General features: G+C 51.3%; 1 long non-coding RNA gene across 2 annotated transcripts; it reads right to left on the bottom strand.

Moving 5' to 3' along the window:
• Window positions 1–1457: 1457 nt before the first annotated feature.
• LOC129557229 (uncharacterized) lies at window positions 1458–19563 on the bottom strand. 2 transcript variants are annotated; one of them, XR_008686185.2, is made up of 3 exons: window positions 19430–19563; window positions 18244–18351; window positions 1458–1989 (listed from the first exon to the last, which is right to left on the bottom strand). It is a non-coding gene; the product is annotated as an uncharacterized LOC129557229 (long non-coding RNA). The 2 variants fall into 2 exon arrangements; XR_016037937.1 differs by lacking the exons at window positions 18244–18351; window positions 19430–19563 and adding exons at window positions 3561–6068; window positions 7044–7363.
• Window positions 19564–21822: the final 2259 nt, after the last annotated feature.

A 21822-nucleotide genomic window follows, 5' to 3' on the forward strand; every position in this document is an offset into this window, starting at 1 on the left:
GCCAGCCAGGCCTGCCAACTGCCCCTCAGCTGGCGCCACGTCCCCTGAGACAGCTTGGCTGGAAAAGTTTCTGTCATTGTGAATGTGCCATGAACACCAAACTTTTCCATGTCCTCAACCCTGTACGCCAGCTAACGGCCATCTTCTCAGAGGAGAATCCTGACGCATCAACTGGCCCGCCCAAACAACTTTCAAAATATGAAAAAAAAAAAAAGGAAAGAAAGAAAACCAAAACAGAAGTAGCCCACAGGGAGCTCAACGGCTTTTCCTTGTCTTGGTAACTTTTCCAGTAGTTTTGCAAGAAATGCACATTTTGCCAAGTATTTAAAAAATTTGGTTTTTACAGATCTGCATGTATTCTAAAATTGAGCACAAAACAAGAGAAATCTTGAGAGCTTTTCGATGAGGCTCCCCATTAAAGGCTTGTTTCTGTCCCCAGGCAGCCCTTCTGTCAGAACCAGGCCCAGGGACCGGATGTCTAGGAACGACGTTTGGTTTATTATGTTAAAGCACAGAGTTGTCCCCTTCCTCACCTCTCAGCCGAGGCCGCGGGCGAAGCACACCCTCACTGCTTGCGCTGGAGCCACAAAATACTGAAAAATCTTGAAAACTAGAAGATTCTGAATTCCTCTTCTGTTAAAAGAGGAAAGAATATTCTATAAAACTAAAAAGACCACATTATTTCCAAGTTCCATCCATAATTTACAAGGAAGTTTCCACTCCTAAATATTATGTGAATTAAAACCCTTCCATTTAAAGTGACTTTTTAAACTTTTCATCAAATGCAAAATTTCTAATAGTTTTCACGAAAGGGAACATAACAGGCTTGACGAAGTGCAGACCTTAAAAGTGCAGATGGTGATTATTTCCAGAACCACAAGTTCTAGTTTTCTTGGCGCAGAGGGAAAAGTGTCTCTTTAGGAAAAAAAAAGAAAGAAAGAAGAAAAGAATAGGCAGCTGTTCCCCCTGTTGGTGGGGTCCCCTTGCCCGCTGGAGTTGCGGCCGAGTCTCAGACCCCAGGCCTGAGGCTGAGTGTCCCCTTGACCTCATGGGCTGGAGGCGCACAGAAAAGAGTCGGACACCCACCCCACCCCCAGGCAGTGCCTCTCTTCTCAGACTTGGGGTCCCTAGAACACGGGTTCCTGGGCGCAGCACCTCTCTGACCCTGTGGATACCCCCAGACGCCTCGCTCCCCATCCTCGGCTCCTGGCAGATACAGGAATTCTCCCCTGGACCTCCAACCAATTACGGACCACAGTGGAGGACTTGTGGGTGTCTGGCTTCCTCTCCAGGCCCTGAGCTGCTCCTGTGACAGGACTGTCTGTCCAGTTCCTCTGCTGCGTGTAGCCTCATCCTACACATGATAATGTGCAAGAAATGACCGCTGACAGGACATGAGTGAGCCCTGCAGAAGTCCCGCTGTCGACTGAAAGAGCACAGGATCTGAGAGCTGAGAGTCGAGTTTTATTGGGGTAAAATGAGGACTCTAACCTGGGAGACCACATTTCAGAGAGCACTGAGGAGACGCCCCACAGAGGCAGGCTGGGGGTCAGTACATACACTATTCCAGTGGAGTGGGAAATACATGCAATCAAACACATTGTTTCTTTTTCAGAAGGCTGCTGCTAGTTACGAGGAGCAGACATCACCACGAAGGATTTTAGTGCTTTTCTAGGTAGGAGATGCAAGGTTCGGCTTGTGCGTCTTCTGAAAATATCCGTCAGCCTGAAGGACTGTTCTGCCAGCTTTCGCAGAGCACAGAGGGTCTTATTCCTGTCTCCACCCTGGACTCCTCTCAGGGGGCTGAAGGTCAGGGGTCAGGGCAGCTTGCATTTAATTGATGCCAGGTAGACGACAGGTGCCAACCTTCAGCTGGTACACCGGCTGAGGGAAGGCAGGACAAGGCAGAAGGCTCTCTCTGCAAAGCTCAAGCTTCGTGTGTTGCGGCTGCAGATTTTGGGGGCGATGCTGCAAACAGACTCCAGAATTCTGTAAAGCAATTGTCCTTCAATTAAAAAAAAATGCATTTTTAAAAGCAATTAAGCTTGAGAGCCCGAAATCCTGATTTCTGTCAAATTCAAATTCCTAGGGAGACTGAAGAAATATAGTATGACATTCTGAACCCAAATTGCAAATATGAAAGGAAGTTGTGAGTTAATCTACACTGGCCTTTCCTAAAATGTGACCCTTAAACTTTTATTCCTTTAAATAAAATAGGAGAAAATTATGATATTGAAGGGAGGACTCAGGTTATTTTAGTATTTGTTCTAATGTTAGAAAAATTGATACAGTGTGTCAAAATTAATGTACTGTGCTGCAATATGTGTTTATATTTTTAAGGGAAACATACTTTTTTTCTTGTAGATTTAATTTATATTCATTATCAACTATTAAGAATAAATAAAAGTAAACTAAACTGAAATTAAATTATCCATATCTCATCACCCAGAAATAATTCTTCTTAACATTTTAGTGGGTGTTCTTCCCGATTCTGTCCATGTGTGTTTGCATTATAGTTTCCAGAAGTAGGGCTATATTGTATTTACTCTTTTGTAAACTTTCTTCACCTAACAGTATGTTGTTGGCATTTTTCCAAGTCAAACTCTAATTATGATTTTTGGGACCAGTGTGGATTTATCATAATTCATTTAGTTACTCTTTTACTAATTGCAGTTTATCTTGTTTCCAGTTTTATTTTTATTAAACACTTCTGTAAAAATTATTCTTTAAGCGTACACATTTGCTTGCTTATTTTTTTCTTACAAAAGTTTTCTGGCACTGTTGCATATGGTTTTTAAATTATCAGCACATATTCTTAAATGGTCCTTCTAAAAGCTCATCCTGACATCCCACTGAGGCTCACACAGAACAGTGACTTTCCCATCTTCACAGCCCAGGAATGGCTCTCTCTTCTGTTTCAGCCATTTTGGCTGCAAAGGAAGAGCAGACGATTGTTGTTCACACTTTCATTTTTGGAAATCTAGTGATAGTAAGCCTTTTCTTATGTTTCTACTGGCTCTTGTGTTTGTTTAATAAGAACAAGAACTCCTTTGTCGAGGAAAGTGTTATAAGGGCCACTTGGAATAGGGGACGAAGGTGTAGGGGCCCAGTGCTGGCTGGGGCCTGGAGATCACGGTGACAGCGACACGCTTAGAGTTAGAAAAGGGGTGATGCATCTGAGAAGGGAAGGTGATGGTGTGCTGTGGTCTGAGGCAGGGGTAAAGTGCTGAGGAAATCCCCGGTCTTGTGGTCATCCACATGCATCTCACAAACAAGGCTGTTCTGTGCTGTAGGACACGAGTGTGTGTGTGTGATCACCTTCACTCATCTCTCACTGTGAGGAATGGGAAATGCATCTGCCCAGTTACTGACTCTGAGGCAGAAATCATATAAACCCGGCACAATTCGATTCTTCCCTGAGGTCAGCCTGGTCCTGAGATCAATCTCCGGGTGTGAGACCATTTCTGTCAGTGATGATTGCTGCATATTTGTCACCGTGCCCCTAGATCAAATGAGCTAGAAACAGAAGTAAAACCCAAGCAATCAAAAAACACATGTACCAGGAAGGTGAACTGTTTGTCAAGGATGCTGAAGTAGGTGAACCGAGGTGTGGGCAAGCCCACACCCTGACTCAGCTGCAGAGTCTCCTGTCCCCAGGCCTCAATGAGGGGTCTCCCGCGTGGGCAGAAGCCTCCTGGCTTCCGTCTCCCTCTAGATGGTGGCAACCGCAGCCTGCTTTCACCTCCTCTGCACGCTGACTTCAGAAGGATGAACCTGTGGAGGCCTTGACTTCAGGAGGATGAGCCCGCGGAGGCCGTGGCTTGTGCGCAAGTCCTCGCTGGGCTGAGCCGCGTCCACAGGCCCCAGGTCCAGGGTGGCTCAGCTCCCCGTGCTCCTCCTGCCCAGCCTGGTCTTCACAGGTAGCGTTCCTTTCCTCGGGCTGCTCTCAGCCAAGGCTGTGGGGAGTGAGGAGCTGATCCACGTAGCTGGGGTGTATTTTTGCTTTGCCAGCCGGGCTCCTGTGAATAAAGAGCCAGCTGCACAAGGACAATGTGTGCAAACAACGTGCAAATGACCAGAGTGGCGTCAGGACAGCGCGAGGCTCCGGATCAGCACCCGTGAGACGGATGACGGCGTCAGAAATGCAGACGGGCCCGGGGGGCAGGCCCCACACCGCATCCGAGCTGGGGGCGGCAGGCCTGGGCCGGGCTCGCTTCTGCATCTGAGAACACGTCCTCACATCCTGGGACAAGGTTGACAAGAACCGAGATGCACTTTTTTCAGGAAGAAGTAACGAGGGCTCTTTCTGTCTCTAAGCAGATGCGAGGAGCGTGGCTGCAGCGCCAACGATGAAGGATCTCACGGAGCTGTTACTCACTCAGCAGGTGGTCTCACTCCTCAGCCTGCAGATGGGCTCGTCTGTGCGCGTGTCTGTGTGTCTGTGTAACAATGTGCATTTGCAGAGTGACAAAGTACGTAGAACATATGCGTACGCAGTGAGCGTATGAAATACCCTGTTCTCAAGCAGCAGACCTTCACTTTAGACTTTAGTTTCACAGAAACTGGAGAGAAAGGTACAGAGACTTGAGATAAAGCTCCTGCCCCCACACCCCCACCATGCACAGCCTCCCCAACTGCCGGCGTCTCCCCAGAAAGTGCCTTTCCTACAGTGGGTGACCCACAAGGACACGTCACCACCGCTCTTGGTGCTGACAGTCTGCAGGTTTGCACACGTGTACAGTGACACGTGTCCACTGTCCCGTGTCACGTGGAGCAGAGTCTTGCCCTGAGCATTCTCCGTGTCCCACCTATTTTCCCCTCAAACCTTTGGCACCCACTGATCTTTCTGTTCTGTCTTTTCCAGAATGTCATACTGTTGGAATTTTGCAGTGTGTAGGTCTTTCAGAATGCCTTCTTTCACTTAGTAATGTATATTTAAAGTTCCCCCATGTCTTTTCATGGCAGGTAACTCATTTCTTATTCAGTTCAGTTCAGTTCAGTCACTCAGTCGTGTCTGACTCTGCGACCCCATGGACTGCAGCACGCCAGGCTTCCCTGTCCATCAGCAACTCCCGGAGCTTATCCAAACGCATGTCCATTGAGCTGGTGATGCCATCCAACCATCTCACCCTCTGTCATCCCCTTCTCCTCCTGCCCTCAATCTTTCCCAGCATCAGGGTCTTTTCCAATGAGTCAGCTCTTTGCATCAGTTGGCCAAAATATTGGAGCTTCAGCTTCAACATCAGTCCTTTCAGTGAACATCCAGGACTGATCTCCTTTAGGATGGACTGGTTGGATCTCCTTGCAGTCCAAGGGACTCTCAAAAGGCTTTTCCAACACCACAGTTCAAAAGCGTCAATTCTTTGGCGCTCAGCTTTCTTTATTATTAGCACTGAATAATATTCCATTATTGTGTCTGGACATATGAGTTTATTTTTACCTGTTCACCCTCTGAAGGACGTCTTGGTTGCATCCACGTTCTGGAGTTATCGATAAAACCGCAATAACTATCTGCATGCAGGTTCTCATGTGAGCATCTCTTTTCAGCAGCCTTGGTTAAGTACCAGGGAGCACGAGCTTTGGACTATGTGGTAAGAGCATGTTTTCTGTGTAGGAAACCATCCAGCTGACTTCTGAAGTGGCTGCACCTTTTGTGAGACTTCCTATTGATACACACCTTCCCAAAACATGCCGCTGACAGGGCTCTGGATTCTGGCCTTCTAATAGGTGTGTGGTGCTACCTTGCTGTTGAAACCATGTGCTTAAACGCAGTACGACTGAAGTGACTTAGCAGCAGCAGCAAGGGTAACAGTACTGAGAAGGGTGGGGCACAGAAGTCAGTCAGAACTGCTCGTGTGAGTGGGGACCCGCGGAAGGCCGGCGCCCACAGGCTGCTAAACTGTGCCGGTTGCGCTGAAGTCGCTTGAGCTCCCTGAGCCTCTGTTCATCAGTTAGCAGTGAGCGTGATGATAATGCCCGCCTCCTGGGCTTTGGTAAGCTGTGGGTTGAGCAATGTCAGCTGTCACCATCATTATGTCAGAAGCACTGGTCACAAGAACGAATACTAGCTGGAATAAGAATGTAGAAGAGAGAATTTAGATAAATCAGTGAGTTGACACCCCAACAGGACACTGACAATAAGCCAATTCATTCATTAATTTATTTTGCAAATAGTTATTAAACACTGATGTCATACTTGGACCTCAGGACACAATTCCCTCAAACCAGGTCTGGCCTTTGTCCTCACTGAGGTGAGTTTAAATGATCATAGCAGAAACTAAGGGATAAATGCTGTTATTCACTGGATAATTTAAATTACTAGTAGCAAGCCTCTTGATGAGGATGAAAGAGGAGAATGAAAAACTGGCTTGAAATTCAGTATTAAAAAAACTAAGGCCATGGCATCTGGTCCCAACACCTCGTGGCAATTAGATGGAGGAAAGGGGAAGCAGGGACAGATTTCACTTTCTTAGGCTCCCAATCACTGTGGACAGTGACTTCAGTCAGACTTGCTCTTTGGGAGGAAAACTATGTCATTTCACTGACAAAGGTCCATACAGACAAACCGTGGTTTTTCCAGTTGTCATACACAGATGTGAGAGTTGGACCGAAAAGAAGACTGTCAAATGACTTACGCATCTAAAGTATGCTGGAGAAAACGAGAGTCCCCTGGACTGCAAGGAGATCAAACCAGTCAGTCCTAAAGGAAACCAACCCTGCATTCACTGGAAGGAGCTGAGGCTCCAATACTTCGGCTACCCAACGTGAAGAGCTGACTCTTTGGAAAAGACCCTGATTCTGGGAAAGATTGAAGGCAAAAGAAGGGGACGGCAGAGATTGAGACGGTTTGACAGCATCGCTGACTCAGTGGACGTGAATTTGAGCAAACTCTGGGAGGTAGTGGAGGACAGAGGAGCCTGATGTGCTGCAGTCAAGGGTCACAAAGGGTTGGACAGGACTCGGCGGCTGAACAACAGCAGCACCGAGAAAGAGCATCCTGGGCTCTGTGATGGAAACGACAACCCAGCTCCCAGCCGCCTCACCTCGAGTGTCCGACCTCTTTCCATCAGACATCAGCACTCGAGAGCGGAGCCTCACTTTAGCCTCTGTCAGCTTTACTGATGACGTGGGCAGGTTTCCTCTCTGCCGGACACGCTATCCTGAGAACTGCTTCCGGAGGGGTGGCCGTGACTCAGCGCAGCTGGATGACTCAGAGTCGTGTGCTCGGATCTCTGGGCTCAGAAGAAGGATGTGGTCATTCGGCAACATGCAAATGATGCAATTTCTTACTCCTTTGCAAGCCCAGTGTGGTCACAGTCAAAAAAGAGTGCATCTATTTATTCCTCAGCAAACAAGAGCAAGTAAGCACATCTTTCTAAGTTTCCTATTTCTTCTTAAAGCAACAGTGGAACCTGCTTGAGCAGAACCTAGCTTCTTCTCAAGCCTTTGGTTCACTCAGGTATGAACTGACTTCTCGGTGGGGTTTGATGAAACCTCACCCCATAACTTTTCAAGTCGAAGACGTTACTCTATTTTATAAGGGAATACACTTTTGCATAGATGCTGGACCAGCCGTGCTTTCCCTGGCGCGTGTGACGCTGCTTCTCACACAGGTCAGGAGGACCCAGCTGCTGGGGGCAGGGACCGTTGAGCCCTGACAGACTGGTCTGCACCTCCTCGTTCTCGGCAGGACGTGCACTCGTGACCGCAGGGCCTTTGGCTGGGCAGAGCCGGGGGGATTTTCTCCGGTTCTCGGCTTTAGGGCATCTACACTGTCTAACCTGCACCTGATCCTCGTGCTGCTTCCATACTGATGTCCAGAGGGGTCCTTTCAAAGGCAGCGTCAGACCCTGGACTTACATAAGCTTCCATCCACAGACCCACAACCAGAACTTAACTTTTTAACCTCCAATCCCCTGTCTCAACACTCACCTCTTCTGGAAACTTAATTGATCAGAGCCTCCAAATGAGAGAAGTCAGCTGATGCACGCACTGCCCACTGGCCTGCGTCCTAGCCCATCTTCTCTGGTCTCACTCCGCGCCGCTGGGTTCGGGCTCACCCACAGCCTTCCCATCAGGCGGTGTTTCTCAGTGATGACTGACTACATGTACATCTGGCCCCGTGCTGAGACAGTGTGGCTGCTGGAGGTGAGCTGACCGAGTTACTTAAATTTCTTGAGCTTTCATGTAACCCTTTTCAAACCGGGGTGGTAACACCCTCCCCGGCAGAGGTGAGCCCCTTTCCACAGGGACAGGGATGTCCATGCCTCCTCTGTTTTCTGGGCGGCAAGGAGACCCTAGGAGGTACAGCTAAACCTGGGTCTGCAATTGACTTGCTGTGGAAAGGGTTTTAGCTCCTAAGAGAAAATGTGTCCGTTCCTTTAACTTGTGTTAGCGTTACAGTCTTGCAACATACTCCATGCACACTAAGCGGACATAAGGAAAAGGATCACAGAGCATTTCAGGGGAAATAAAAACTGAGTCAGATTTTTCTATTCTGTTAACCAGCCTGAGGAGAAGGCAATGGCAAGCCACTCCAGTACTCTTGCCTAGAAAATCCCATGGATGGAGGAGCCTGGTAGGCTGCAGTCCGTGGGGTAGCTCAGGGTCGGACACGACTGAGCGACTTCACTTTCACTTTTCACTTTCACACATTGGAGAAAGAAATGGCAACCCACTCCAGTGTTCTTGCCTGGAGAATCCCAGGGACGGGGGAGCCTGGTGGACTTCTGTCTATGGGGTCACACAGAGTCGGACACGACTGAAGTGACTTAGCAGCAGCAGCAGCAACCAGCCTGAGGATCTCTCACACGGCATCAAACATTTTGCTAGGTTTTGCTGGGTGAGCCCCTCTGCACTTTTAAAGAGGGCTGACTCTCCAGATTTTGTGCACACTCTGCCTAAACTTGTAATTTCATTTTGGGGAAGAATTAACAAGTGAAGAAAAAATTCTGTGTTTGGCATCTACCCGGGTCCCTCTCCTCGGGTGCCCTGACCCCTCACTTGGAGATGAGGACTGGCCCCACCTGGCCACATGGGGACCCAGTGTTCCTTGCGCTGTGAGCACTTAGCAACCATAGGATGTCACCAGTTCAAGAGCAGTTGTTTCAGTTGGCGCATCTGAGCACAGCATTTCCATGCACGTCAGGCCCGTGTAGAGGGAGCTGCTCCGCTGAGACTCACCATGGTCTCAACCTCTTAACCCCTTGGCCTTTGTGAGGTCGCTGCCTGAGTCAGGAGAGGGAAGGCTGCTGCGGATGAATATTAAAAGAGTTTGTCTAAAAGAGAAACCAGTGGGTTTTATGAGACTCTGAATTAAAGGGAAAGGGATTTGAACAGATAAGCGTCTCTAAAATCTGGTTCTTACTTGTCTTTCAGTTTCAGCACTTTTTGGTGCATCACAGGTCCACTCAGTCAGTTCAGTCCCTCAGTCGTGTCCGACTCTTTGTGACCCCATGGACTGCAGCATGCCAGGCCTCCCTGTCCATCGCCAACTCCCAGAGATTACTCAGACTCATGGACCCCGCTGCCTCAGAAACAAACCTTCAGATAAGTCCCCGTCTCTGCATAAGCCAGCTCTGGAGAGTTCTGCTCCTGGTCACCAAGCATGCCACCAATGGGAAGACCTCCGTGCCGACCTTGCTAGAATTATCTACAATAAGTTAGTGCTGACCAGCTGTGAAGCCGTGATTTAGCTGATCTCTTAGGTCAGGCCTTGAGTCACCACTCCCTTCCTGAGCGGAGAAGCTCAGTGGACCGGCCTGTGTTTCCTGTTACTGAACGAATTGTGCCAGAGCTGTTCACTCTCATGGCTAAGGCTGCAAGGGCTGCAACCCTGTGTGTGCCCTGGGGTGCTGTGTTGTACCCAGCACATACCCATGCTGGTCTGAGGTCCCTGATGCAGGCGTCACTCCTGTACTGGGGAGACCAGCCGGCCCAGGACACAGCTCCCGCCCCACCCTACCCCCCAGCTGGAACGTTCCAGCCTGGATTTCCCAAACCTGGGGTCTCACCCCCGCCCCCCCCCGGCCTCATCAGAGCTTCATGTGCAGCCACAGCTTCCCGGGATCAGCCCACACCTGCCCAAGGTGACGAATGACCCTGTCATCTCCGTTTGTTTGTACAAATTTTGAGGAGAGACTTTTCATAGGTCAGATATTAGCAAAAAGAAGTGACCTTATTTTAGAAAGCACGATGTCTCAGAGCTTCAAAGGGTTTCCATCAATATTCAAGAATGATTCTTCCAGGACATAACAGAGTTAAGAAGGTGAGGAGGCACAGTGAATCACTAGCTGACTCATCTACTGACTTCAAGCGAAAGTTGGAAATTGTACTTTAATGCAATACAGGCGAGGCAATTCGCTCAGTGGCCAAAGGGTGAATCTCAAACCCAATCACTAACTTCAGCGGAAGAAGGGCCAGCACTGTGCCCCCTGCCCCTCTGACCCAAGCCAGCCTGGGTCCCTGGGTGAGCAATGGTGCCTTTCCTGGGCTGGCTGACTCAGGGCTCTTGGAGTCAGACCCGGCCGTCTGGGTGGGGGCCCAGAGCCAACCACTGCCTCCTTGCAAATGAGATTCAGGAAAAATCGTGCCTCTCTTTAGAGATCGCTTCTGAACCAGCCTGAGCTGTGAGTCACTGCCCTTGACAATACATCTGAAAATGAAATGCATTTTTTGAAGTCTCTAACAATTTGCAAAAACTAAGTTCCTTTGTTTCAGACAAAAATATATACACCATGTCAGCTCACAGCAGTTCTAAGATCTTGAATTATTATGGTAATAAACAAAATGATTCTGCGGCACAAACTCTTAAAGTCGAAAGTTAGATTGAAGGAGATCGCAGCCCACTCCCATCAAAGAGAAGACAAACTTCCCCTGTGGCCGGCTCCAGCCCGATGCCCACCTCCGTCCAGCCCAGCCCGTCTACACTGAGGCCCACTCAGCCATCGCCCTTGTCCCAGTGGCCTCCAGGGCTTTAGGGGAAGGTCCTAAGCCCATCAGCACACCCTTGGCCCTCATCTCTGGCTCCACATGAGATGGTACTTCTCCTTCTCAGCTTCCTGATTTTTCTCATGAATTCATGTGCTATTAAGCGCTATTCATTATTCGTGCATTCAGGACAGTGTCCAACACACAGCTGAGTGACTGACGGAAGCCCTGCTCAAGGCACGTTTAAGCGAAATGTTATCAGAGCCCAAATTGCTCGCATCACGACGCGCCTGCCTCCCTCAGCTAACTATCATCTTGGCTTCCGTCGTCATCATCGGGGGTTAGTTTCGTGTATTTTTGAACCTTGTAAAGATGAATCACACGCTCGTGATGTCGTCATCCAGGCTCAGCTGTGCCGGGGGAGAGCGGCCTCCTGCTGAGGCTCGGTGGCCGTGTCCTTGGTGAACCCACGCTCCATCCTCCACTCAGCAAAGGTCCATCTCAGCGGCCTAGCCCACACCGTGGCGCTGTGTCCGAGGAGAGCCCATCTTCTCTTGCTGTGGCACGAGAGTTTCGCTAGGATACGGACAGAGCTTTGCAGATGTCTGCTCCCACACTGTCTTGCCTGTCTTTTCTGACAATGTCTTTGTGGACAGACTTTCATGATTTCAATGTGGCCCTTTGTCACACCTTCCTTGATGGTTGGCTTTTCTGTTTGCTGATAGAGGGCTCCTCCTCGAGGCAGTCCAGATGTCTGACTGTCACCTCCGTGGGGCCTTGCTCACCTCCACGTTTATACTCACTCTCCCCTGGGAGGGTTTTGCTGATGCTGAGAGCTAGGGCCACACTGTAATTCTTCAGAATGACCCGTTCACCGAGAAGTCTGTGCTTTACTACTTCTCTGAGGTGTCCACTGCCCTCAGCTGAGTGTCCAGCTGCTGTGGGCTTCTCTGTCCATTCTGTTCCTGGGTCTATCATCCATGCTGTGACAATTCCCCAGTTTTTAATTATTGTAGCTTTGTAAGGCTACAATTATTGCAAATTTGTTCCTCCACAAGATTTTCTTAGTCTTATAAATTATGCTAACATTTTATATTAAACCCATAAAACACTGCAGAAACTGACATATTTAAAATGATTGAGCCTTTCAATTCAATTAGGTCGTTTCTAATTTCTATAATGCTTTCTGGATTTTGTCATAAAGGTCTTGAGTATCTTTTGTTGGATGTGTTGCTAATATTTGACTCTTTGTGTCCCTAAAAAGGTATCTTTTAAATTGTGTTTTCTAATCATTTATTGCTGGTATGGAGAAGGAAATGGCAACCCACTCCAGTGTTCTTGCCTGGAGAATCCCAGGGAAGGGGGAGCCTGGTGGGCTTCCGTCTATGGGGTCACACAGAGTCGGACACGACTGAAGTGACTTAGCAGCAGCAGAGGTAAACAAAATTAAAAGATGCTTGCTCCTTGGAAGAAAAGTTATGACCAACCTAGACAGCATATTAAAAACATTACTTTGCCAACAAAGGTCCATCTAGTCAAGGCTATGGTTTTTCCAGCAGTCATGTATGGATGTGAGAGTTGGACTAAAAAGAAAGTTGAGCCCCAAAGAATTGATGCTTTTGAACTCTGCTGTTGGAGAAGACTCTTGAGAGTCCCTTGGACGGCAAGGAGATCCAACAAGTCCGTGCTAAAGGAGATCAGTCCTGAATATTCATTTGTAGGACTGATGCTGAAGCTGAACCGCCAATACTTTGGCCACCTGATACGAAGAGCTGACACATTGGAAAAGACCCTGATGCTGGGAAAGATTGAGGGCAGGAGGAGAAGGGGACAACAGAGGATGAGATGGTTGGATGGCATCACTGACTCAATGGACACGCGTTTGAGTGAACTCTGGGAGTTGGTGATGGACAGGGAGGACTTCCGTGCTGCAGTCCCTGGGGTCGCAAACAGTGAGACAGGACTTAGCGACTGAACTGAACTGAACTGAACTGAGAGGTAAAATGTTTCGTATGTTGATCTTTATCCAATGTCTTGCTAAATTTAGTTATCAAATTTTAAGTTTATCTGTTTACTTTATTGGATTTTCTGCATACATAATCAGGTTATTTACATAGAAGGGTAGCTGTGTTTTTCCTTTCCAGTTCTCATGTATTATTTCTTAATCTTGCTTTCCCGCCCCCCCCCCCCATGCTGGTTAAACGTCAGTAGTGACGGTGAATTTCTGGCCTCCTTCCTGACCTTGAGAAAGGATGGTTTCGTCTGCACGGCCGGCTCTGAGTTTGCTGCAGGTTTTCACGCCCTTTTGTTTCTGGTTTGCCACGTCCTTTTCGTTGATGGTGCTGATTGTGGTGTGCGATACACATCAAGTGTATCGGATGCTTTAATATCTGTATATGCGGCATCTTATCAAACACCTTTCCTGCATCAGCTGCTGTAACTCCTCTCTGCCCTGTTCCCGCGGAGTTTACGAGAACTGGACCCAGCACATCCGCTGCCTCACTCCTTGCTGACCCCTCGCATGGCTTTTCTGGTCGTCACTGAAGATGTATTTTTAAGCCAAACAGTACAGGGAGTATTTGTACACCGATTTCTCGTTGGTTTGCTTTTTCCGGCCTCGCTGAGGTATGACTGACAAGAATGGCGTCTTTTTAAGGTGTGCAGTGTGATGCTCCGATTCCCACGCACAGCTTGAAATGATCAGCACAGTGGAGCTGTTTAACAGGCCCATCACCTCACGTAGTCACCACTGTCTTATTTCACTTGCTGGGGTGGTGAGAACACTTAAGATTTACTCGCTCGTGAATTCCAGGCACACAGAGCGGTAGTGTTTGCTGTAGTCCGCGTGCTGTGCGTCAGACCCCAGAACTCTGTCACTCACAGTTTGTACCAAGATCACCCTTCTCCACACCCACCCTCAGCCAGGGGACCTCTGTATCACAGCTTCCAGCTTCCTGCCAGAACTTCCCGCTTCAGTGTGCTTCCGGTCCTTGCCATCATGGTTGTCCTATAGCCCACGTCCGATACTCCCAACGCGGATCCCTTGTGGGTCTGACCGCTTGTTCTCCTGGATTTTATGAATCGTCTCAGAGAAGGTCTGAGGCTCTGGCTGAGTTATTCCTTCACAGACTTGCTTCTGCTACCCTCAGTCTGAAGGGACAGAGGATTTGAATACAATCAGGGAAAGGAGTAACAAGGAGCTTTCTCTATTTCCTGTTTTTCCTATCTCCCGGATGAGACATTCAGACATGGATCCCACGGCGAGGCCCAGACTGCTTCTGGTGTCCCTGCTCCGAGATGAGAGCGATGTCCTCTGGGACGCTGGGACCTCGCGTATGGGTTTCAGGCGCTCTTCATCTACCTCGGGTGAACAGTCTCCCCTGAAGCCAGCTCCTGCCTCCTGGTTTCATCCTCTGGGTCCCGGTCCTGGCACATCCTGAGCCCTCAGGCCTTCAGCCACTTTTGACAAGACTTGTGTCCGGCTTCTCTAAGAGTGTCCACCCAGTGGCCTGGCCTGCAGCTTCCCCCAGACGTGGAGTCCATCAGACATGGTCTGGACACAACACCTCCTCCTCCAGGCTGGCTTCCTGGGCTGTCCACGGGCTGGGCCTCACCCTGGCACGTCCCCACATCACAGGAAAACATGGAGTCAGAACTTGGTCACCCACTCTCCTCTGGGATTTAAGGGTCTGCCATAGAAATGGCACCAAGGTCTTGGGAGAGGGTGTGCCGGAGAGGGGCCAGGGCGCGGAGGTGGCTCCATCTGTAGTGGGCGCCTTCCTGCCCGTCCTGGTTTGCCCTTATCACGTTCATAAAAGGAAAACTTCTGCATTCATTGAAAGAAAGCAGCCAGCGAAGCCTGCCTTAACGGTGCTCTCCATGGAGTGGGGTCGTCTCTCACTTCAGCTCCTGGGTCAGAGCCCCTGCCTGTGAATGGGGGTCAGGCCAGAATGCTGGGCCTCCACCCCCGCTCTTTGCCGAGGCCTCGAGAGTAGTTTATCCTTGATAACCATGGAAATTTTATTTCTAAAGACTTTTTAATTTATTCTGAATCTTTTCAGAGATGGGATTGGGCCGTGTTTTGCCCTGCCGGTGCTCAGAACAAATCGCGTTGCTTATCTAATTAGCAAGTGAGTCATACCTGGGGGCCTCACCCGGGGTAATTAAAACTTAATTGGGCTCTTCATCCAGCTAATGTCACCGTGGAGTCGCTGTTAGCAGCGGCTGGAAGGAAGGCTGTACTCAGAACGGACGGGAGCTGGGCTCCGTCTGTGTCGCAGCGGCTCTGCTACAGCTCTGGGGGCCACAGGTGGCAAGGCCGTCTGTGATTTCCAGGCTTCGTGCTCTGTGCTCCAGCCGCGGGGGGCGCGTAGGCTGAGCGGTGGGAGGTTCTGCGGCCCCGGGGCCGGCTTCGTCACCCACCACCCCGAGCTTCTCGTAGGCGCAGGTCACGGGGTGCCGGGGCAGCCCAGGGAAGTCTGCAGGAGCGCACAGCATCGGCTGGGGTGACGGGGCGTGAAGAGCCCGCGGCCACGGTCCGCGCGGAGCGTCCTGCGGGCTTGGACTGCAGCGGCCCCAGAGCGCCGCGAGCTGGAGACGGTCGCGGGGGAAGGCGGAGGGTGGGGGGGGTGGGGGGGGTGGGGGGGGTGGGGGGGGTGGGGGGGGTGGGGCGCCCCAGCCCCCCGGGGCCCCGCCGACCCCGCCAGGGGCACGCGTGTGCCCCCCGGGGTGCGGCCTGCTGTCCAGGGCAGAGTCCCAGGGGCCCAGTGTGAGGCAGGGGGTCACCCCTCTCACAGATGCGTTTTTCCATCCTTGCCACGACGGCCTTCACAAGTGGTTTGCATTCCCCGGAAGAGAAGGCAGTATGTGTTTACAGTTTAGGCCAGAACCGTGAGACCATCTCGGTCTCTGCCGCGGCGTGGTCCGAGTCCAGCCGGGACGTCCACAGGCGCCCAGCCTTGACAGGCCGGTCAGCAGGCAGATTAGAGCGGGGCGCGCGGCGCAGCGTGGGTGCACCCGGAGGGGCGCGGGCGCGGGGCGGAACTGCGCCGCGGTAACTAGAGCGTCTCCTGCGCTCGGCGCCGGGTTTTCAAATCACAAGACACAGTAACAGCTTAGACGACTCTTCTCCTAACGAAGGTTAAGATCATTTCTTTATCCGTACTTTTTTTTTGCAAAAAAATGTGAGAATGTGAATTGCTGGTTTGTGCCCTAGCTTCCCAGGGCTGGCTTCTGACGCTGGCAGCTCTGAGATCCACAAACTGCCCTTACTCCCTGTACCCACGGCCAGGCCTCTAGGAACCCAGCCGGGTGGGCAGGTTGCGTCCAAGGACACAGACCCTCTGGGATGAGCAACTCGGCTCCTGGATGGTGGGCGGTGCGACCAAGTTCTCCAGCCTGCAGACCCTTCCTGAGGGGCGGGCAGAGGAGCGGCAGACACCGGTGTGATCGCGTCTAGTGTAACACAGGTGCAGCCCTGCTGTGGCTCACAGTGCCCTGGACATGGTGCCAGGGGCAGGACTCGGGAATGAGAACGCATTCACCTCTCCCCTGCACTCCCAACACCTAACACAACAGGGGCACGTGGCGGGTCCTGGATTTTCTGCCTGAAGGCACACTAGGCTTCTGTCTCCTTCCTGTGTCCACTCCCCTAGCAGGGCAGCGCTCTGCACACCGGCCCACCCGACCGTCCTCCTGAACAGCCCCGTGCCCCCTCCCCACCTGGGGGCCCCACGGGCCCCACTTGGACCCCGAGTGGCCTCAACCACAGTCGTCCAGTGCTGCCCTGCCCACGAAGGCAGGGGATGCAGATTCAGTTCAGCTCCATTCATCACAGGAAACTTTGATTGCGAGTTTAAAAGAAAGTTTAAGAAGAAGTACCAGCATCACCCTTGTGACTTGCCAAGTGCGCTCACTCCAGACCTCTCTGAAAGCTCGTGTTGGCTGCGTGATTAATGAGCTGTTGGTAGTAAATTGCAAGCACATTCACACCTCGGAGTCATATTGTCTAACCTTTAACTTATTGACTGGTGAAAACTTAGAAAACAAAGTGTAATTTTACGTGTCCGATAGGCCTAGCTAACTTGAGAACGTAGAATTTTAGACGAGAAGCTTCAGATTCTCTTTGTCAAACATTCACGTGGAAATGATAGCTCTTCACCCAGGTTTCTCAGTTTTCTTTAGGGGAAAAGGAACGATCACTGTCAGGCTCTCATCAATCATTTGCTTTTTCCAGCCCAGGCCGTCCGCCAAATCAGATAAATTAGGGCAGAAACACAAGGAGCCGCCAACAGGCACAGGGAGGCCCCAAGGGCTGGCCGGAGTCCCTGGGGGTCGCCCTGAGAGCCCTTCAGTAAGGCCAGCGGGCTAGAGAGGAGGGACTCCTGCTCAGAGACAAGTCGGTGCGAGGCTGCCCTGGTGTCCTGAGTGCCCACAGACCCGGGCTGAGGCCTCATTCCTGCTGCCCGGGGAAGCCCCCTGTGGTCTCGGTCAGGACGGCCAGCCCTGGCCCTCACACAGGCTGGGCCCGGGGACGTGCTCCCTGAAATGACCCCCACGGGCAGGCCTGCCTTCTGGACAAAGTCTCCCGATGACCCCCACCAGAGCTGCTGCTGAAAGCCTGCATCTCTGCAGACGCCGACGGGGCGCCTTGCTTCTCGTCTGTTTCTGCCCAAACCTCCTCATCGTTTCATCCTTCTGTTTTTCTAAACAGCCCCTCCCCGCTGACAAAAGGTCAAGACAAGCAGACAGACAAAGCCAGCTGTCCCCTCTGTCCTCGGGGTCTGCCTGAAGACAGCGCGTCCTCCGGTCCCCCGTGAGACCACCCGCTTCCCATCAGCACGGCCCAGGTCCCCACCAGGGGGCAGCCACCTCCTGCCTGACACACCCCTGAGCCCAGGGCCACCGGGAACCCCTCAGAGTCCCCGGAGTCCTTCCAGGCTTAGCCCTGAGAGGCTCAGTGTCCCCCCCGGGCCTGGCGAGACCCCAGGGGTCCCTCAAGGTCCAGCCTGTGAGGTCTGAACCTCCCCCACCTCAACCCTGTGCTTTGCCAACACGAACCACATGGTCTAACTTTGTATGCTCTCAGCTCTCTCTCTGAACGTGTGGCCCTGGGGGACTGCCCCCCGAGTCCTCATATTTGCAGGACGGGCACTGGCCAGAGCCCCCATCCTCTCCCTCTGGCCTTGCAGCTTCCCCACGGTCAGCCTCTAGAAACTGACTTTTCCAAAACGCATTTGTATTTTATCAAGAGAATCTTCGGAGATATATATATATATATATACATGAATCAAACCCAAACAAGATGGAACTTACTGTCAAAAACACCATGGCCGAGTCACCCACCCTGGTCTTGTGAGCTTCTTTCTAGAAGATGCTGTCCAGTCTCCTAAATCAGGAGGGTTATTTACTCCTGGCACAGACCTGTGGGGAAAGAGAGGTTTTTATTTTGCAGAATAAATCATGGAGAGGCTCCAAGTTGCTGTAACTTGGAAACCTCCGTAATTAAACAATCAATTAGAAGGTTCTTGGCCCCATTCCAAGGGGCCCAGAGGGAGGGAGGCCTAACTGTCCTGAGGCTGAACTTGACCCAAAATGGCCAATGCAATACAAACAAACACAAAGCACTGGTTTTGGCTAAATGGCTACGCTTTTTAACTTAATCTCACAGTTAATCTCACACAGGCTGAATGTGCCTGCAGAGGCTCCGGATAAGATCTATGCTTCCCTGTTCTCCCCTTTCGGCACCCTCCGCCTCCCACTGCCAACATTTTCCATTAGAATCAAGAAAAGGGAACGTTCAGTGAGTACCCCAGTGTCAGCAAAGCACTCAGGGAAGCACGAGTTTGGCACAAAAGCCAGTACAAATCCCGGTTGACCAGGGGCTGGAACTCTCTGGGCTTTGTTAAAACTTAGCAAAGGATGCAAGCACTCTGTTTTGTGACATGGGTCTGCCAGGTCCAAGGGGCGCCCTTGGTGACTTGGACACAGTTGATCACCAGGGCCGACACTCAAGTGTCTACTGCCTAAGCGACCAGTGTGACACTTCCCAGGAGACTGGATTCCCCTTCGATTAAGCCTTTGAATCCCCCGACAGGAAGTGGGCTCACACTGCTGCCCACGAAACACAGCGTCTCTGCGGGCTCAGTAACTCTTCCCATGAGCTAGGAGCCCTGTCCCCTGTGCCCTGCGCCCTGTTCCCTGTGCCCTGTCCCCTGTCCCCTGGACCCTTCGTCAAAGCTGGGCTTGGAGCCACAGGTCCAGATTCCGGTGACCCCACCTCAGCACGGATGGTTGTCTTCAGTGAGTGAGTTTAGGGCCACACTGCTGTTGCGGAAAACAGATTTTGAAGGTGGCCGCTGACTTGCTCTGGTTACAGCTGAGGCGCAGCAGTTATCCAGCTGTGCTCCTGAGGCTGGACCAGCAGAGTGACTTGGAGCAACCCTGATGCGGGCACAGGAGGCTGGATCTGCACAAAGCGAGGCTGAGTGCTCTGACCTACCAGTGGGCCTGCGGCCAGCAGTGAGGTCTCCGGACACCTGTCTGGTCGCCGCCTGACAGAGCTGGGCTGCTGGGGGCCCCGAGCGGCCAAGCCCGGGGGTGCTGGGGAATCAGCAAAGGAGGAGACAGCTCTAAGCTCAGCGACGCCAGAGTCAGGGCCAGAAGGAGGAGGAGGCCGGACTCCAGGACGGGCTGGTGAGTGGGGCGGGCGGGACCATCACGTGGTCTGGCGGATGCCCAGACCTCAGGAGGGAGTGGGGGGGACTGCAAGATGACACCCCGGTGCTTGGTCCACGTCTGCTTTCAATTACACTGATTTTGTCCACAGAATTATTCACAGCATCTAAGTATCAAACTCTATCCAGTCGCCTTCAGCCTCAAAGAAGATGGTCTTGCGCCAGCCTCTGTTTCCATTTGTAAAGGAATGAAAATACATCTGGCCTCCACTTACACGGGTCGCCCAGATGTAGCCTAAACCTGTGCATTGAGGAACTGCCCCTCACAGAGCAGATCCACGTGGAGAGCAAGGGCTGTGTGCAGGGAGGTGGGGGCTTGGGGTGGGGACACAAAGTATGGAGTCCCAGTCTGGGACTCCAGAGGCAGGAGGGAAAGCGGTGTGCTTCACTGTGCTGGCTCCTCTACCTGTCAGAAGTGAGAAAGCGCAGAATTGAGGGCACCCACCGGTGATTCTCTTGAGGTCATTGACCGAGCTGTTTCCATGCACAGTTACCTGTGTTAGCAGATACAAGAGTCGCAACAGAACCCAGAACAAAGGGTGCGTGGCAGACACAGGGGAGATCCGCTCTCGATGGAACTTTTGCTCCTAAACTTCCCCGCAGCTAATTCTGATGGCTACACGTGCTCAGAGAAGCTCTTTCCTGTGTACTGTGGCCTGAAGCTTGCGTAAAGTACGGATGTGTGTGTGTGTTTACATTTTTGGCACTACTTTCCTACCTCCACAGGTTTAAGGAGTGTCTTTTCTTACATGATGGGACTTTAGTTAGGTGGTCAGAACGCAAACATCTGTGGTTTATGAATCTGGAGACTTTGTGTGTGACCACCGGCCACGTCCACCCCAAGGCAGTGGGCGCCCTGCTGAGCAGGTCTGAGCTTATTCTCACCTCTCGCTTTTGGGTCCTGTTATTTCAGAGCCGAGCACACTCTACCTGATACCTGTGTGCATTTGGAAACAGTTCTCTTGATCCGACTGTGACCTTCACTTTGCCCCTCAAGAGTGTTGGTTTTCTTTTTATCATTTCATTGCAAAACAATCTAGTCCCTTCACTAGTCCTCGGAGGATAGGCTTTGAGGACACTTGTCACCCTGCTGTTTTATTTTAATTTCATACTTCTCTTGTAAAACACGTTGCCCCACATTGAACAAGATGTCACAGGTGTGATTTGCTTCCAGGATGGCTGCTAAGATCAACATAGATGTGTTTTCTGCTGACTCAGGATAAATCAACAACTGCCAACCACAGCCCCCATCCTGTACTTGATTTTCTCATTGGCTGAGTGCCAGAACTTCCACATTCTCTGTGATTCCAGATGCCCTCTGCTGCCTCCTCTTCCCTCGTGGGCATCTAGGAATCCACTGCCTATGACTTGCCTGGTGCGAGAGGATTCCACCCATCACATCCTCCGCCCAGTTTAGGGGCCCTTGAGGCAGGTACGTGAGGTCCCTCCTTCCTCTGGGAAAGGGCTCAGAACTCATCCTGTGTCAAGATCAGTGTCAAGGTCATTAGTCTTTTGAACTGATCTTCCCACGTGAAGTCCCAAAAATCAATCGGAAATAAAAATGATGCAAAGAAGTGCCTGGCTGGCAAGATCTTTTCCATTGCTCTATAGATGTCAGTGGCCAAGCACCCCTGAAAAACCTCATGTAAAATCACACGGCCTCCAGACATGCTCACAAAGTGAAGCTCAGTGAGGGAGGGGACACTGCCTCACAGGAGCCCCTGAGCTCGTCCACTCAGCAGCCCTGGTCTAAGGCAGTGAATCGCCATTTCAGATGACAGCTCAAGGCGAGGAGGGAAGACACAGGCTTCCAGGGACCGCGACACGTGGCTCAGGGGTGAGTGGTCAGGACCCCCCTCACGTCCATCGGGAGGCGCCCTTTCCATCGAGTTTAAATATTTGGGTCCCAGGCATTTCACTGCCTTGAAACTAGATAGTTCTTCCACAAATGCCGGCTACCTACCGAGGGTACTGGAGCATCCAGGAGACTCTACAGCAGAGCCAGGGTGAGCTAAGCAAGGAGACAGGAGCATTTCAGGGGTGAGAAGGGGTTTAGGGATAAACCCTAATGTACCAACAGAAGTGGTTTCCTGACTGAGCTGGGCGAAGATTCACCTTTAGAGCCAAACAGTTCAGAGAAAAGACTCCCATCTTGGGG

The sequence above is a fragment of the Moschus berezovskii genome, chromosome 7 (genome assembly GCF_049115385.1).
Source record: "Moschus berezovskii isolate FMDL1 chromosome 7, NW_MosBer_1.0, whole genome shotgun sequence".
Lineage (NCBI taxonomy): Eukaryota > Metazoa > Chordata > Mammalia > Artiodactyla > Moschidae > Moschus > Moschus berezovskii.